The sequence below is a fragment of the Bombina bombina genome, chromosome 1 (genome assembly GCF_027579735.1).
Source record: "Bombina bombina isolate aBomBom1 chromosome 1, aBomBom1.pri, whole genome shotgun sequence".
Classification (NCBI taxonomy): Eukaryota; Metazoa; Chordata; class Amphibia; order Anura; family Bombinatoridae; genus Bombina; species Bombina bombina.
Window position 1 is genome coordinate 1,231,824,476 of NC_069499.1, and position 14,306 is coordinate 1,231,838,781.

The 14,306-nt window shown below is 40.1% G+C and overlaps 1 protein-coding gene across 1 annotated transcript in view; it reads left to right on the plus strand.

Moving 5' to 3' along the window:
* Positions 1–14,306, plus strand: part of LOC128664183 (WW domain-containing oxidoreductase-like) — a 656,721-nt gene that overhangs the window by 568,542 nt on the left and 73,873 nt on the right. The gene's annotated exons all lie outside the window — the stretch shown is intronic.

A 14,306-nucleotide genomic window follows, 5' to 3' on the forward strand; every position in this document is an offset into this window, starting at 1 on the left:
CTCGACTCGTAGAGTCTCTGAGCTATCTGCCTTACAATGTGATTCTCCTTATCTGATTTTTCATACGGATAAGGTAGTCCTGCGTACCAAACCTGGGTTCTTACCTAAGGTGGTATCTAACAAGGATATCAATCAAGAGATTGTGGTTCCATCCTTGTGTTACACAATCTGGACGTGATCCGTGCTTTAAAGTTTGACTTACAAGCTACTAAAGATTTTCGTCAAACATCTGCTTTGTTTGTTGTCTACTCTGGACAGAGGAGAGGTCAAAAGGCTTTGGCAACCTCTTTTTCTTTTTGGCTAAGAAGCTTAATCCGCTTAGCCTATGAGACTGCTGGACAGCAGCCTCCTGAAAGGATTACAGCTCATTCCACTAGAGCTGTGGCTTCCACTTGGGCCTTTAAAAAATGAGGCTTCTGTTGAACAGATTTGCAAGGCGGCGACTTGGTCTTCGCTTCATACTTTTTCAAAATTTTACAAATTTGATACTTTTGCTTCTTCTTCGGAGGCTATATTTGGGAGAAAGGTTTTACAGGCAGTGGTTCCTTCCATTTTGTTCCTGCCTTGTCCCTCCCTTCATCCGTGTACTTTAGCTTTGGTATTGGTATCCCACAAGTAATGGATGATCCGTGGACTGGATACACCTTACAAGAGAAAACACAATTTATGCTTACCTGATAAATTTATTTCTCTTGTGGTGTATCCAGTCCACGGCCCACCCTATCATTTTAAGGCAGGTAATTTTTAAATTTAAACTACAGTAACCACTACACCCTATGGTTCCTCCTTTCTCGGCTTGTTTTCGGTCGAATGACTGGCTATGACAGTTAGGGGAGGAGCTATATTACAGCTCTGCTGTGGGTGTCCTCTTGCAACTTCCTGTTGGGAATGAGAATATCCCACAAGTAAAGGATGATCCGTGGACGGGATACACCACAAGAGAAATACATTTATCAGGTAAGCATAAATTGTGTTTTCTGTAGTCTAATGATTTTAGTGTGCAGTCTACAGGTGAGTGCATATTTAAAGGGACAGTCTAGTCAAAATTAAACTTTCATTATTTAGATAGGACATGTAATTTTAATCAACGTTCCAATTTACTTTTATCATCAAATTTGCTTTTTTCTCTTAGTATTCTTAGTTGAAACTAAACCTAGGTAGGCTCATATGCTAATTTCTAAACTCTTGAGGGCTGCCTCTTATCACAGGCTTTTTAAATTCCTTTTCAACACAAAGAGACTAAAAGTACATGTGGGCCATATAGATAACACTGTGTACAGGCACAGGGAGTTATTTAAGATTTAGCCCAAAACAATGCTAACTGCAAGACAATAGATAATAAACAGTCACAGTCATGTGATCAGGGGGCAGGAAGAAGGTTCCTAGATACAAGGTAATCACAGAGGTAAAAAGTACATTAATATAACTGTGTTGGTTGTGCAAAACTGGGGAATGGGTAATAAAGGGATTATCTATCTTTTAAAACAATAACAATTCTATGGTAGACTGTCCCTTTAAGGACCTTCCAATTTGATGAAACTGGAGAGAGAAACTTTTTTTATTTTTTAACAATGTAAGCTTGGGAATCGGCCCCTTTTGACTGCCTTTTCATGGTTATGTTTGCAGTATTTTAGTACTAAAAGAAAATGTGTTTAAAAATGTCATTTTGTGCATTATTTATTATAACCGTCTATGGGCTTCATTTACAATGCTCGGACGCTGCAGGCTCTCTAATGCAAGCCTGGAACCATAACCTGCTGCTTCCTAACCTTTCCACCACCTTAGAGATGACAGAGTTAAAGAGATATAAACCTCAAAAAGTTTTGTCTGTGATTCAGACAGAACAAACCATTTTTTAAAAATTTCCAATTTACTTCTATTATCAAATTTGCTTTGTTCCCATGATATTTTGTATTGAAACGATACCTAGGTAGGCATCTGGAACACTACATGGCAGGAAATTGTGCTGCCCTCTAGTGCTCTTGCAAATGGATGACATTCTTGTAAAACTGCTGCCATGTAGTGCTTCAGAAGTAGGCCAGCTCCTAAGCTTACATCCCTGCTATTCAAGAAAAGTTTCAAAAAGAACGAAGAAAAACTTATAATGGAGGTAAATTAGAAAGTTGTTTAAAATTGCATGCTCTATCTAAATCATTAAAAAAATATTTGGGATTTCATAACCCTTTTAATTTCCCCGGACTTTTTTATAGAAGTGATTGACAGCTCTTGTTCCCACTTGATCGGTTGCATGAGAGCAAGGGTTAGGCCTCACCAAGAGATGTCTTTTGCAATCTTAATTTTTACCAGTGACACAAATAAGTTCTCTCTCTTGCAACATTGTCCGCCCATGGCTTCTTAAATGGGGGCCATTTTTTTAATCCTGCAAAGGAAGTAAAAAATGTAGATAAAGTTCTGCTTGGGTGGGGCAAGTAGGTCATGAGCAGTACATGGTCTTTGAGCCAATCAGGAACAGCAGTAAGACATGGCCTCCATTCACTGGCTATACCCTGCTCAGGAGCTGCAATGCTTGCAAAAAATTACAGTCTCTAACAACTCAAAGTAAGTGATTTTTGCTTTAAAGGAATAGTCTAGTCCAAATTAAACTTTCATGTTTCAGATAGAGCAGGCAATTTTAAGCTACTTTGTAATTTACTCCTAATATCAAGTTTTCTTCGTTATCTTGGTATCTTTATTTCAATGTAAGCTTAGGAGCCGGCCCATTTTTGGTTCAGCACCTGGGTAGTGCTTGCTGATTAGTGGCTACATTTAGAGACCAATCAGAAAGTACCCAGGTGCTGAATAAAAAATAGGCCGGCTCCTATGCTTACATTCTTGTTTTTTAAAATAAAGATACCAAAAGAATGAAGAAAAAATGATAATAGGAGTAAATTAGAAAGTTGTTTAAAATTACATGCTTTATCTGAATCATAAAAGTTTAATTTTGACTAGACTATTCCATTAAAATGTCCCTTTAAATATCTTTAAACTTCTAGTTATAGATTTGACATGACAATCAGTTTGTCAGTGAACACTACACTGCCTTTTGTTTTTTATTGCTATTTTTTTTCCATTTTGGATAAAATTCAGACCACACACAGTCACCCTAAAGCGCTTGTCTGTTTCTAATGTTAAAAAAGCTCTCACATTATACAAATACAAGTTTCTGTCTGTCTCAAAAATAACATTGTGTGCTAAATATTTTACACTAGAAAGAATATGTTTGACTGAAGCCTACCAAATGTGTTTGGGTAAGGCTGAATAAACTCTACAATAACAATTTATTTATGAGAAACAAACAAGTAAAAAACTGTTTTGTGATTTTGGTTTTCACTTTGGAAAGTAATTTAACAGATATTAGATTTTCATTAAAAAATTTTTATCCCCTGTGGCATTCATATTTCTTAAAATTCATAACTTTATCCTGTGATGGAAACAACAGAGCTGTATGTGTTATACATCTGCAACGTTTTAAGCCCATACAAAATATTTTAATGTGTATAGGAAACTGGAAAATAATCTTTTATCAAGTCACAGTAAATTACTATAAAATGTAATCATTTTTATTCTTCTTTTCATAAAAAAAAAAAATATTTTCAAAATTAGTAATTTGGTAGATGGAGAGCCACTGAGATATTAATCTATAAATCTTTACACAGTAGGTACAAAATATAATGCATATAAAAATAAAACAAAACTAAGATATTAAAATATCTGTTAGCATGAAAAAATAGAAAGCTGTTAAGACTAACAGGACATGATTGGCAGTATATATTCTTATTGTCCAATAGGGAAATACTCCTGCATATGTTCAAGTGCATATATTTAATCTAAAAAAAAAAGTGGTATGAAGGAAAACGAAAATCCATTTAAAAACAAAAATGCCATACATTTTAGATGGAACAATGTATGAAAATGTTCCTCTTAGAAGGAGAAGAAAGATAGGGAACCTTTTAATGCTGTAAATTCATTCAACCATTGTATGTAAGTTACAAAGTATCTAATGTATAAATGATCACCTTACCTCTAACAAGTTATGATAAATGACACAAATCTAGAAATGTATTGCTTTGCATAATAAGATTGGGAATTAATAGCAAACACTGACAGCCTGTTAAACATCAGACTTTTCAAATTTGCAGCACTGCTTATATGAGAGCCATGGTGCCATTGTCATGCCTGATGTATGTAAGGCAATCATTTCTTTGTTTTTGTCAGTTTGGGTTTGGGTGGCGTTCAGTTATAACCAAAGACAAGCAGGAGACCATATGTAGCTTTATTGTAGGAATATATGTGTGATGAGAGCAGGAAGTGATGCCACTAGTTTGGGGGCGGGGCTTAGGTCCGGTAGTCTATGTCGTAGTTAGTTAGTGAAATCAACCTGACTAGATGTATGTTTACATGCTCTGTAATAAAATACCATCATTGCTGTGCCCTGTACCATCATGTACCATCATTGCTGTGTCCTGCATATGTCCTGCATCTCATGACATGGTGTCACAAGTTCTTGTCTGCGCTTCTGTTCCTGATCGATGACGATGTCAAAGTTCACCGCACCTGAGCCTTTTGACTTCTCTCAGCTTGGCCCACATGGCGTCAGCAGTTTCAGCGCTTCAGGATTGCTTCCAAGCTGGACAAGGAGAGTGGTGAAGTACAAGTTAATTCTCTTTTATACTCTATGGGGAAAGATGTGGAGCCAGTGTTCAATGCTTTTACTTTCCAAGAAGGGGAAGAATATAACCTTGATATAGTTATGGATAAACTCAGTGCCCACTTTGTGCCCAAAAGAAATGTGATTCATGAGAGAGCTTGTTTTCACACACGTAATCAGCGTGTGGGAGAATCTGTGGAGTCATTTGTGCGCAGCCTGTATGAACTAGCTGAATTCTGTGAGTTTGCTGTTGCTAAAGAAAAGCAAATCAGAGACAGAATAGTTATTGGAATTGCAGATGCTGAAGTCTCACTGAAGCTGCAGTTAGAGCCTGATTTAACATTAGATGGGCCTATTAGGATAGCCTGCCAGAGTGAACTGGTGAAAAAGCAAAGTGCTGATCTGAGGTCTGAGAGTATTGTGGATGAAGTGCAACAGTCCAGGAAAACTGCTAGTGAAAGGCACAGTGTGAGCGGTAGATCTAAAATAATGGATAGACCTAGAAGTGGATGGGCGCAGCATGCCCGATGCACACGGTGCTACCGTGCCCATGATCAGAGTGTTATATGCCCGGCCAGAGATAAAAGATGCAGAAAATGTAACAGAATGGGCCATTTTTAAGTGGTGTGTAAAACTGAATACATTAAGGAGATGCAGATGGACAGTGACCAGGAGGGTCAGGAAGTGTCTTTTGTGGGGTCTGTTGTGGAACGGCCAAGCTCAGAGGAAGATTGGAAGGTTACTTTTACTGTAATGGGAACCAAAGTTGATTTTAAGATTGACACAGGAGCAGATATCACTGTAATGTCTCTCGCTGCATTTATGAAACTGCCTTGACAGCCCCAGCTGGCGAAGGATACTACAAATGTCCATAGTCCTGGTGGCCGCATTGATTGTGCAGGGAAATTTATTGCCAGCTGTGAGTACAAGCAAAGGAAATTTACCATGTGGGTGCATGGGATTCGAGGTCAGTGTGTTAGCAATTTATTGAGTAGAAAAGCAGCCTGTGACTTGGGCCTAGTGGCCAGAGTGAATGAGATCTCTGAAGATATGTTTGGTGAATTGGGCCTACTGAATTGCAAGTCAGTCCGTATAGCACTTAAAAGTGACGCAGTCCCATACAGTATTTTTACTCCCCGTAGAATTCCGTTCCCGCTCATGCCTCAAGTGGAGAAGGAGCTTATGCGCAATAAGTCTATGGGGGTTATTGAAGAGGTTGTTGAAGCAACTGACTGGTGTGCCCCCATTGTTCCGGTTGCAAAGAAAAATGGAAAGGTGCACATCTGTGTGGACCTGAAAAGGTTGAATGAGGCAGTGAAGAGAGAGAGATTTGTGCTGCCGACATTAGAAGACATAGCTCCAAAGTTGGCTGGGGTGAAGTTCTTTTCCACATTGGACGCTTCTAGCGGCTTTTGGCAGATCCCCCTAGATCCAAAGTGCAGCAAACTGACTACCTTTATTACACCGGTAGGTCGGTTTTGCTTCTGCAGACTCCCCTTCGGGATATCCTCTGCTCCAGAAATTTTTCAAAGGGAAATGAGTTCTCTCCTAAGACACCACGTGGGCACGGCAGTTGTCATGGACTACATTCTAGTGTATGGGTCTACAGTGGAGGAACATGATCAGCGTTTAAGTTGTGTGCTGCAGGCTATCTAAGAGTCTGGGCTGAAGTTAAATAAAGAAAAATACAATTTTAGGAAAACTGAATTATGTTACTTTGGGCATATCATCAATGGGGATGGCATCTAACCAGACCCCAAGAAAATTTGTGCTATTGAACAGATGAAAAGTCCTTCTGATGTACATGAGCTGAGACAAATATTGGGCCTTGTAAATTATGTGGCCAAGTTTCTTCCAGATTTATCCACAGTTCTACACCCTATCACCCTATCACCCAGTTCTACACCCTATCACAGAGTTGCTAAAGAAAGATGTTGCCTGGGTCTGGGGACCTTCACAAGAAAAATCTTTTATGCAGGCCAAGTCCCTGCTGGGGTCTGCCCCAGTGCTGGGGTTCTACGACCCTTCCAAAAAGACTGTGGTTAGTGCTGATGCAAGCAGTTATGGGTGGGGGGCTGCTCTCCTGCAGTTAAATGAAAATAAACTACAGCCCATCGCCTACTGTTCCCGCACACTGACGGCTGAGTCAAAATACCCTCAAATTGAGAAAGAGTGCCTGGCTGCAGTTTGGGCCTGTGAGCGCTTTCAGCGTTATCTAGTGGGTTTAGAGAAATTTAGTCTGGAGACTGACCATAAACCGCTAGTCCCTCTAATCAACTCTTATGATATAGACAAAACACCCTTAAGATGCCAGAGTTCAATGTTCAGGCAGTGCATGTGCCGGGGAAACAACTGGTTGTGGCAATTACACTATCCAGGTTCCCGCTGGCTGCTGCTGAAGAATCCTCAACCAAATCTGATGTGAAAGTGTATGTTGATTCGGTTCTGGCCTCAAAGTCCATTTCTTCAAGGAAACTGGAATAAATAAAGAAAGAGACATATTTGGATACAGATCTGCAAGAGGTTATTAAGTACATAAAAGAAGGCTGGCCCGAGAGCCGGGCAGCCTGGATGTCTTTAAGTTCTTACCAGCCAGAGAGGTCGCAGCTCACGGAGCTGGAGGGGTTGGTGCTGTTCCAAGACCGCATCGTTATTCCTGTCAGCATGAGGAAGGAGATGTTAAACAGGATTCACGATGGCCACTTAGGCATTACGAAGTGCAGAGAAAGGGCAGCTACAGCTGTGTGGTGGCCTGGGATCAGCTCCGACATTGCAAATCACGTGTCTCAATGTGCCTTTTGCCGGGAACGCTGGCCTACTCAGAGAAGGGAGCCCTTGATTTCTACTCCGCTGCCTGCAGGGCCGTGGCAGAAAATAGCTGCTGATTTGTGTGAACGGCACGGGAAAAAGTTCCTTGTTGTGATCGACTACTATTCCAGGTATTTGGAAATTGCACCTTTGAATGATATCACAAGTCAAGCCGTTATCATTCGTCTGAAGAGCTTGTTCGCCCGGTGGGGCATTCCAATGCGCTGGTGAGTGATAATGGCATGCAGTTCGCTTCTACAGAGTTCAGTGCTTTCAGCAGGGAATATGACTTTGTACATTCCACATCAAGTCCACATTACCCGCAGGCCAACGGAATGGCTGAAAGGGCAGTTCAAACAACAAAGTTCATTTTAAAGCAATCTGAGCCGTACCTAGCCCTCTTGTCCTATAGGGTGACGCCCATTCAAGCCACCGGGTTTAGCCCGGCACAGCTGATGCTAGGATGCCAGATTCGCACCACTTTACCCTCAGTGGGTTTTCAAGCCAACTGGCTCTGTTCCTCGGGACGAAGTCCTTAGGAGGGATGAAGAGGCCAAAAAGGGCTATCGTTTCTTCTACGACAGGAGAAATTCTGTCAGGCCATTACAGGAACTAAATGCGGGGCAAAGTGTCAGAATTAAACTGAATGATGAGAAGAAATGGAAGACACCTGCTATGGTAATTGGACGCTCTCCAGAACCAAGGTCTTATGTAGTCCTTACACGCCTTAACCGAAAACATCTTCAGCCTGTACCTGAGAGTTTGGAACTGGATGCCTCACTACCACCGCCGGTGGGATCCCCTGTTCTAAAAGGGGTGCCTTCCCCTCAGCAAGATCACAGTGGGGATATGTCTTTGCCTCCAGCGGACTCTTATTCACCTTCTTCTGTATCAGAGGATAGTTCATGCAAAGTTACATCAAGCGGAAGAGTGGTGAAACTTCCGGCCTGATATCGGGACTGACTTTAGCTAGAACAGTGACTGGAAGTATGGGCAGAATAATCCCATGATCACTGTGGACAAGGGTAGTCTACCCCGATTTCCAAGTCAGGATGTTATTAATGCTGTTTATTTTTCTGTAACCAATTTGCTATATACTGTTCAAAAATGTTGTTGTATGCTATTTTTATACCCTGTTATTTGTTATATTTAAATGTATGCTTCACCCTTTGAAAAGGGGGAAGATGTGATGAGAGCAGGAAGTGATGTCACTAGTTTGGGGGTGGGGCTTATGTCCGGTAGTCTGTGTCGTAGTTAGTTAGTGAAATCAACCTGACTAGATGTATGTTTCCATGCTCTGTAATAAAATAGAGTTGTACCATCATTGCTGTGTCCTGCATATGTCCTACATCTCATGACAATATGTATACATATAGGTAGACTACCAGAAGTACCTACAGGACATTACAACCAGCAGGAAAAGTGCAAACCAAGTAGTGCCAGTAAGATAGCCATAGCAGGGTCATAGGCAGGTATAGTAAATAACAGGTTAGTGTACAGGTTTACCAAGTAACTGGCTAGTGATCAGACATCACTGATGACAGGACAGGGCTTAGGCTTAGAAAGTAACTAGCCAGGGTCCAGGCTTCTAAGTTAATAGAACAAGGGTCAGGTTTAGGAAGTAAGTGGCCACTGGTCAGCCTTAGCAGGTCACAGGAGAGTGGTCAGGTTTAGGAAGTAAGTGACCACTGGTCAACCTTAGCAGGTCACAGGAGAGTGGTCAGGTTTAGCCAAGAACTGACCACTGGTCAGGCTTAGCAGGTCACAGGAGAGTGGTCAGGTTTAGCCAAGAACTGACCACTGGTCAGCCTTAGCAGGTCACGGCTGGGGTCATGCTTTGCAAATAACATGGCAGTGGTCAGGTTTAGCATGAAACTGGAAAGTTGCCAAGCTTAGGTAACACGGCAGTGGCCAGGTAAAGCAGATAGTATGCCAGAGGTCAAGCAAGTAGCAGGCAAAGTTAAGATACCCGAACAAGGAGGGAGGGAGTACTAAATAGGTTCCTTGCCTGGCACTGCATGAGTACAAGTACAAAGTATTTTGTATAAATTAAGGATTAAAGGGCTATCATAGTCAGAAAACAAAGTGTAATATTTGAAAAAAAGATTGTCTTAACTAGCATTTTTTCCATATATATATATGCAATAAAATAATTGCAGCTAATGTTTTAAAAATGGGTGGTAAACTTGACTTTGTTTGGATTTCCTGTTATGAACTGTGCAATATTACTGTATTGTTCCTTCCTCACACAGCTCACTGTTTTCCTAAGCTCCCTAGTAAGCTGCATATAATTTGCAGAGCCAGCTACTCACCAGTCAGACATCAGTACCTGACTGTCACTAGCTATATGCCACATGTGTCACACAGCAAGGAAGAAAACAGTTTTCTGTCTTACATTTGCAGAAATAAAGTGTAGGGCCAAAAAAAAGCAGCAGTGGCTGCCTTCCTGCCCCTGATAGCCGTGCTCTAGTTGATTATTATTCCTGCACATGGTTACCTCTGCAATTAACTAAGCTCTGCAGTGAATCGACAGCTTAAAGGGACACTAAACCCAAAATGTTTCTTTCATGATTCAGGTTGAAAATATAATTTTAAACAACATTCCAATTTACTTGTATTATTTAATTTACTTCATTCTTTAGCTATCCTTTGCTGAAGAAATAGCAATGAACATGGGTGAGACAATCACAAGAGGCATCTATATGCAACCACCAATCAGCAGCTACTAAGCATATCTAGATATGCTTTTCAGCAAAGGATATCAAGAAAATGAAGAAAAATAGATAATAGAAGCAAATTAGAAACTTGTTTAAAATTGCATGCTCTTTCTAAATCATAAAAGAAAAAAAAAATTGGGGTTCATGTCCCTTTAAATTTACACTACATACACTGCTTTGTAACAAGTTAGTGTAGGCAGCAAATACAACTTGTAATGCAGTAGTTTGACAATATAAAGTTTCAGCTGCAGACTCACTGCAGCGATTAGTTTCTTGTCAAGTTAACTCTGTGCAGGAATAATAATCAACTACAGAGCAAGCCTGTCATGTGCAGGGAAGCAGTTTTTGTGCCGCTACACTTTATTTCTGCTAATGTAAGACAGATAACTGCTGTCTTCTGTTGTGTACACAATATACCATGACCAATAATTGATAACTAGCTGCAGGGTAGGTGGCACTGCACATGATATACAGCAGGCTACGGAGCAAAGAAACAGTGAGATGTGTGGGGAAGGATTAAAGGGACAGTCTACACCAGAATTGTTATTGTTTTAAAAGAAAGATAATCCCTTTATTACCCATTCCTTAGTTTTGCATAACCAATACTGTTATATAAATACACTTTTTACCTACCTCTGTGATTATCTTGTATCTAAGCCTCTGCAAACTGCCCCTTATTTCAGTTCTTTGACAGACATGCATTTTAGCCAATCAGTGCTGGCTCATAGGAACTCCACGTGCGTGAGCACAGGGTTATCTATATGACACACATGAACTAACACCCTCTAGTGGTGAAAAACTGTCAAAATGCCCTGAGAGAAGAGGCGGCCTTCAAGGGTTTGGAAATTAGCATATGAACTGCCTAGGTTTAGCTTTCAACTAAGAATACCAAAGAACAAAGCAAAATTGGTGATAAAAGTAAATTGGAAAATTGTTTAAAATTACATGCCCTATCTGAATCATGAACGTTTATTTTTGACTAGACTGTCCCTTTAATACTGCTCACAGCTCATAACAGAAAATTTAAAAAAACTAGCAAGTTCACTCTCAATTTTAACAACTTTTGCTGAACAATTCTGATACACATATATGGGAAACATGTCTTTCAAGTCATTTTCTTTCAAATATTGTATTTGATTACAGGGTCCCTTTAAATTCAGGCTGTTTACAATGATGATGAAACTAACAAGAAATGCATATTTTTCACAGCTGACATTCAAGGACTGATAGCTGATGATAACAACTTATTGGTAGACCTCCGCAAGCAGAATTTTTGTTTGTTGGTTTGTTTTTTTATCTGTAATCCTGTTTACTGCACTGTATTTTTGATAGAAGAAAGAACTAAAAGCCGTCTTTTTGCTCTTTTATATACAGTGAAAGTATTAAAATGTGCCCGCTGACTCTATTACTTTCATTTTCCCATACATATTAACATTTGTCTTTTACATTATAGCCATACAAACCAAGAACCATTTTGTGTTTCTTATTTCTGTTTAATTTCTTTATGGGCAACCCCAGAGCACCCTGCATCTCCAAGGAATCTATACCTGTGGTGCAGAACGCTTAGTGTGTGATCGACAAAGCATTGCTGTTGGGGGCTTTTTGAACTCTATTACATCCTTGTAGTTCTCGTGGGAAACAGAAGAACATGCTGTCATTGAAAAAGAGAAATGCATAAATATATGTAATTCTGTTGTCAATATAGTTTGTTTCTGGTCTTTAAATTGTATCTTCTGTTACTTATTAAGATTACAAGTGGGGTGCTATTTTAACATGTGGCCACACGTTAAAAAAACAGCTATTACAAGTGGCTGGTTAATGTTCCTGTAAGCTTGCGGGAGCACTTTGCGCTTAGCGCAACTAAACAGAGGTCAGACCTCTTTTTAAATTAAATTTTTTTTACCCAATTGCCCAAAAAATAAAGTGTACAGTTCCTTTTATCAAATAAAAATTATGAGCATCTCTATTTTTTTATTGATAAAACTGCACAAAGCAGTTCTAAGGGGTTAACGTGAGGGGATGTGGGATGTTAGAAAAAAAACGGCACTAAAAAGTTCCTTTACATTGAAGTCTATGGGGAGGGAGAAACGATAATGCTATACAGTGATCAGACTGTAAGGTCTGATCATTTGTTCCATAATATTTGCTGTCTGTAGGGGAACTGGAGCTTTTCATATTGTAAGTTAAGCATTCTATTTTATTTTCTGTGGTAAACAGCTCTGCTGCATTAAAATCAGCACACTGCCAGAACTCATGAATGCTTCCTTGGTGATAAAATTGTTCATATTATTGCCAGAGACTTGGGATATCTGCACAGATGAGTAAACCATCCCCCACAGGACACTGGATCCTCAAATTTACTCTCGGGTCTTTTGTTTGTTTGGTTGTATTAGCCAACAGGAGCTTGTGAAATACATGAGAATTCCGAGCCCGTGGCATGATGGAAGTTCCAACAATCTAATAGAAATAATGACCTTTAAATCATGAGAATTGTGATCTGTATCCTTAAAAGAAGGGGTTCAATGTTTTAACTTACTTATTTTTTATTGTGGGGGTGGTGGGGGGTAAGCCTAATTAATTCACTGTACCCTTTGTATAAGTGCTGCAGAATATATTGGCACCTTGCAAGTTGTAAGCTACTATTTATTTCATTATGCTTTTATATTGTGCCACATTCTGTAAAGTATACAGCCTCCTTTCCTCAGTTTATCATATTTTTCCATCAAAAACAGCATAATCAATTTAATTTGTAGGTGAAATTTTGAAAAGTCTTAGAGGTGTGAGATGCCACTGAGTGCATACTTTGATATATAACTCTAATAATTTGATGCAGTGAAGAGCCTGCCTGGTGAGCGCAACGGCCCTGGACCACTCGTCCTGCCCGCATGGAATTGGAAAGCCTTCTCCCACGCTATGATGTAAGCTGATTTATAGAATGTAGGAGGATTGAGCATATCCCTGTAGGAAACCGAGAGTGCTCTTGGGGCTCTAATCTTATTTATCCATCTTTTCTCCCAGTTATTAGGTTCATGTAGGGGTTGGTCAAGAAATCCCCACGATCTCAGCAGACTGCAAAGTCTCCAGAACTCGAACCTTAAGAGTTGTGGTGGATTGTAAGTGGAGTTGAATTGTGTCTGAGTGATTAGGTGCCCATTAGGGAAAAGGTCACCTATATAATTAATGCCATAATCTTGCCACAGAGACGGGTGGGAGTCTTTGAGAGCTGTGAGTAAGCCTAAAAGTGAGTGGATGGGCGAGGGGTGGGGGGCAATCTGTGGTAACAAGCGGATTCTATCCCACAAGCGAAGAGCAAATAAGATGTTAGTGTTTTGGACCTAACCTGCTTAGGCAGCCATATGAGATCAGTTAGTAAGAGTGAGCTGGGTAAGGTTGCCTGTTCTAAGGCCCTCCATTTACTATTGGAGGATTCAGAATTCCAGGAGAGAATATGAGCTAGTCTCAATGCTTCATGATAGAAGGTTAAGTTGGGGGCACCTGCGCCCCCACTTAAAAAGTGGCTGCTGCATAACTCTCGTAGCCACCCTAGGATGTTTATTTTTCCATACATATCTATTGCTTACTTGCTGGAACTTTCCTATAAGTGATTTAGGGACAGGGATGGGAAGGGCACAAAATAGGTAAGTAAGCTTGGGGAGTAATACCATCTTGAATGCTGCTATCCTTCCCATCCAAGAGATACAGGGGATGTTCCATCCTTTGGCACTCTTTTGAAATTGCTGTAGAAGTGGATAGAAATTAGACTCAATTATAGTAGAAATATTACAGGATAAATATATGCCTAAGTGTTTGATTCTTTGCTGCGACTAGTTGAATGCATATGCTTTTTTAAGTTCTATAATTTCTCTGTCTGGGATATTGATGGTATAGGCGTCCGTTTTACTGACATTTAATTTGTAGAAGCTGATTTGACCGAACTGTTTTAGTAATTTAAAGAGAGTGGGAAAGGATTGGGATGGGTCGCCTAAGAATATATTCAGGTCATCTGCGAATAGAGCAGTTTTTTGCGTTGTTCCAGCAATCTCAACCCTCTGTATATCTGGATTCATCCTAATTGCTTCTGCTAACGGCTCCATATCTAGAGTATTAGTGGGGATAAAGGGCAGCCTTGTTTT